Below are 4,847 nucleotides of genomic sequence, written 5' to 3'. Positions count from 1 at the left end.
CAAACCCTGCACCATGGGAGCCACTGTCTCCTAGATAAAACCCTGTGCTGTGCCTTCCTCTGCAGTGCACTGGTGGTCTCATGAGGGTGAGCCCACTCCTTTGTCGCCCCTTCACAGGTCATCAAAGTCACTGTGGGCCCCAGTGCTAGAGCTCTCCATCACCCTCAGTAGTGCAACTGGAGAGTTGCTAGCACAGCAATGATAGCAACACTATCCTCATAGTATTTTAGGATACCTGTAATTCTGAAACTTAGTAGTTATTGGTAGTTTGAAAAATTGCCATTCGTTAGAAAGTCTTCTCTTAATATAGTAAATATTATTCCAACATCTATTCTTTTTTTTTGTCTGTTTTTACTTTCATTTGCATTTATTTTATGCAGAATTTACTCCCAGGCCATACATTTTTGTTGCTTCAGTTTCTTCTGGAACCTCTTTTTCTTCTGTGCAACTTCCTCTTCCAGTTTAGGAACAATCTGCTCTTTTTCAGTAAGGATCATCTCAATGTGGCAGGGAGAGCTCACGTATGGGTTAATCTCACCATGAGCCCCGTATGTTCTATGCCACATCTTGGGGGTTTTGTTCACCTGGATGTGCTCAATGACCAGAGAAGCTACACCTAAACCCTTAAGTTCAGCATTACTCTCTGCATTCTTAAGCATGTGCAGTAAAAATTCAGCACTCTTTTGGGCCACCGACCCTGTGTCCAGTGCCACTGTTTGGCCTGGGCACATCTACCAACCCACCATTGTAGCAATGGAATGGCACACACTGCTTCTGCAAAGTGACATCTTTCAGATACTTGGTGGCTTTTCAGATATGCATACCTTTGATGGTCTGGGCAGTTTCACGTGTGTTCTTAAAGTGAACACGAGGATTTGAACCTCTTGATTTGCATGATTTTGTTGGGTTTCCGGGTCAAGTGAATAGCAAACCATTTTCAGAGATCACCTCAGGCTGCTTACGGGAAGAGCCAACATTTATTCTTATAAAATGAAACTACTTATGTAGTTAGCTCAGTTGAAATGATTCACATTAGCGAAAAGATATAAGATAAAAATATTCCTTTTACTCAGAGATGATCTTTACCTATGATCATGGATGCAATATTCACTATTATCTTCTCTTTTTGAAGATGTTTTCAAAGCTCCTTACATTAAATCAGGCTTTTAAAAATGAGTTTCAGGAGTGCCTGGGTGGCTCAGTTGGTTAAGTGTCCAACTCTTGATCTTGGCTCAGGTCATGATCTCACAGTTTCGGAGTTCAAGCCCCATGTCAGGCTCTGTGCTGACAGCACGGAGCCTGCTTGGAATTCTCTCTCCTTCTCTCTTTGCCCCTACCCCACTTGTACTCTTTCTCTCTCTCTCTTAAAATAAATACATAAGCTTAAAACTTTTTTTTAATCTTAAAAGAATAATAAAAATGAGTTTCAGAATATTGTCTGTGTCTTAGGTAACATGATATGGTTTAGACAACGACAAACATTGGAATGTGGTAAAGACCGGAACAGCAAGGAATTCCTGCTGTTTCCATCCCTCCAAAGGAAAGGAAACCTTTAAAACACACACACACACACACACACACACACACACACACACACACACACGCATGCACACATGTGTGTGCACATACAGAGCTTTTTGGGTTTGAAGTTAGCCTTTGTTATTAAAACAAAACACCAATATTACAGTGAAAATTGGTTACCAGAGTTAGAGCTGACTTCAGAGATACTATTTCTCCCCTCCCCCCCATCTTCCCAACACCCACGGTGCCCTCACACCAACTCACTCCCCCTTCCCTTGTACTGTTGGAAATAAGGCACATTGCAAGGAGACCTTCCCAGGGTCCTAAGTATAAGTAGCAAAGGAAACTGTCCTCCCGCCTCACTGCAGTATTCCATCTGAGATGAATGGTAGCATTTTGAGAAGGATGGGAGTGAGAAACACCAAAACATGTATCAGTTAGCATAAAGAATCTTTTATAGTGGAGGTGATTTTCTCATCTCTGAAATGACCTTGTACAGAACACAGTATTAACAGTTTGTTAAATAACTCCATAGGAAATAATTGTGTTTAGGACACATTTGTCTGCTTAAAAAAAAAAAAAAAATCAGGACTTTCATTTGGCAATGATTAATTTTTCATGTCTTTAATTGTTATTTATTTGTGTTTAAAATGATAATTCCAGGGGCGCCTGAGTGGCGCAGTCGGTTAAGCGTCCGACTTCAGCCAGGTCACGATCTCGCGGTCCGTGAGTTCGAGCCCCGCGTCGGGCTCTGGGCTGATGGCTCAGAGCCTGGAGCCTGTTTCCGATTCTGTGTCTCCCTCTCTCTCTGCCCCTCCCCTGTTCATGCTCTGTCTCTCTCTGTCCCAAAAATAAATAAATGTTGAAAAAAAAATTTAAAATGATAATTCCAGTGTTAATGCACGGTGTTATAGTAGTTTCAGATGTACAATATAACAATTCAACAATTCTATGCATTACTCGGTGCTCACCTATTTTACCCACTCCCGCTGGTAACCATCAGTTTGTTTTCTGTAGTAAAGAGTGTTCTTCTGGTTTGTCTTTTTTTAATTTTGCATGTTATTTTTTCATTTCTTATATTCCACATATGCATTATACTCTCTAGATCCATCTATGGTGTTACAAATGGCAAGATTTCATTCTTTTTTATGGTAAGCAATAGTCCATTATATATATATATATATATATATATATATCACCTCTTTTTTTATCCATTCATCTATTGATGGACACTTGGGCTGCTTCCATAACTTGGCTATTGTAAATAATGCCATAATAAACATAGGGGTGCATATTTTGAATTAGTGTTTTCGTATTCTTTGGGTAAATGCCCAGTAGTAAATTTCTGGATCATATGGTAATCCTCTTTTTAATTTTTTGAGGAACCTCCACACTGTTTTCCACAGTGGCTGCACCAGTTTGCATTCCTACTAACAGTGCGCAAGAGTTCCTTTTTCTCCACATCCTTGCCAACGATTTTTGGTTTTTGTGTAGTTTTTCATATTAGCACACAAAGAAAACATTAAGAAAACCCGGGGCTATAGCCCCATTTCTTTGTTCTCTTCTAAGCACAATTTTTCTAAAGGGTTATTTATATTCGCTGCCTCTAATTTTTCTCTTCTGATCACCTCTTAAATCGCTCCAAACAGGCGTTTCTCCCATGAATACTCCATTGAAGCTGCTCTCTCCAAATATACCAGTGACCTATATTTCCCATAGGTTAGTTCTTGTCCACAGCTTGGGTGTGTGTCAGGAGCATTTGACAGAGCTGACTACTCCCTCTTCTCTGAAACAGTGTCTTCACTTGGCTTCCCGCACACACCCTTTCTTGGTTTTCCTCATCCTCACTGGGCATTCTTCTCAGTCTCCTTGGCTAGTCCCTCTTCTAACTTCATAATCTTGGAGGGTCCCAGGGCTTTCTCCTTGGGCTCTTCTCTTCCTTGCTCTCTCGCTTGGTGATGTCACCCAGTTTCATTGCCTTAAATATTATCCAAAAGCAGCCAAATGTGTATTCCCAGCTCTGACTTCTCTCCTAAACTCCAGACCTTTATCCAATTGCTTCCTCGATGTATAAAACTTAATAAGTCCAAACTCGAACTCTGTTCTTGCTTTTAAAGCCTGCCCCACCCCCTCAGATGATGGCAACCCTATCCCCAACTAGTTCAAACCAAAAACTTCAGAGTCATCCTTGACTACTACAAATCATGTTGGCTCCTACTTCACAATATATCTGGAACCCAATCACTTTTCACTACCTCCTCTGCTACTTGCCTGGTCTGAGCCACTGTCGCCTCTCTCTTGGATGATTGCAATCACTTCCTTAAGCAGCCTCCCTCCTTCTACCCTTGACCCTAGATGACAGTCTCGCTGCAAGAATTAAGTCAGAGAGATATTAAAAAATGCAAGTCAGATCATGCCCCTCCTCTGCTCAAGCCTTCACAATGATGTCCTGTTTCATTCAGAGGAGTCAGAAGTCCTTACAAAGGCCTACGTGCCCCCAATGGCCTGCTGTCCCATCACTGCTCCCACCTCAACTCCTGCTAATGTCACCTTCACTCATTCTACTCCAGTCATACTTATCTCCTTGCTCTTACTCAAGCCCCCAGACATGTTTGTTCCCTCAGCCTGAAATGCTTTCCCCAGACAGCTACATGGCCCACTCCTCACCTTCACATGTTTTCTCCGTTGTCCTGTTCTCAGTGGGACCTACTGTGCCACCTATTTAAATTGGACTTGGCTTTCTTCTCCATCTCTAGCACTCCTGAGCTTCTTACCCTAGTCTAATATTTCCTTTTGTCCATTACATTTATCCTTTCGAATGTCTCTGGAAATTACTTATCATGTTTGTGGTTTATTTTCAGCTTCCTACTTAGAATGTAATCCTCATAAGGACAGGGATCCCTGTTTGTGCCATTCTCTGATGTATTTCTTCTAAGCACCAGATCATTGTCTGCCACGTGGTAGGAAATCAATAAATATTTTTGAATGGATAAAAGTTCAAATCTTCAGAAACAGGAATGACAGAAATGAGAAAAGTCTATAAAGATCACATCTGTGTTGATTCAATGATTTTGAAAGGGACTTTTATCTCTTACTTCCTGGTGACAGAAATGAGCACACGACTTTGTAAACTCACATATTAAAAGCATCCGCAGCAGTTTGTTCACTTCAACTGTTGCTTTTGAAGAACTTGATAAGCATTTGTCCTTCCATCCCTTCTTTTGTGGTAAAGCCTCCTTTTAAATATTCAGGTAACCTAGGTCTTTCTGCTCTGAAGACATCAGAAGGGCATTTAGTTGAAGGGTGGAATTTGTCAGGCTTCCTGG

At 41.2% G+C, this 4,847-nt stretch overlaps 1 pseudogene; it reads right to left on the bottom strand.

The window, feature by feature from the left end:
• Window positions 1–383: 383 nt before the first annotated feature.
• On the bottom strand, window positions 384–935 carry LOC112868897 (large ribosomal subunit protein uL22 pseudogene; annotated as a pseudogene).
• Between the last annotated feature and the right edge of the window lie 3,912 nt (window positions 936–4,847).

This window comes from Puma concolor, chromosome A3 (assembly GCF_028749965.1).
Source record: "Puma concolor isolate L17-30 chromosome A3, mPumCon1.1.hap2, whole genome shotgun sequence".
Lineage (NCBI taxonomy): Eukaryota > Metazoa > Chordata > Mammalia > Carnivora > Felidae > Puma > Puma concolor.
Note: the sequence above shows the minus strand (reverse complement) of the source record. Positions and strands in the feature narration are given on the sequence as shown.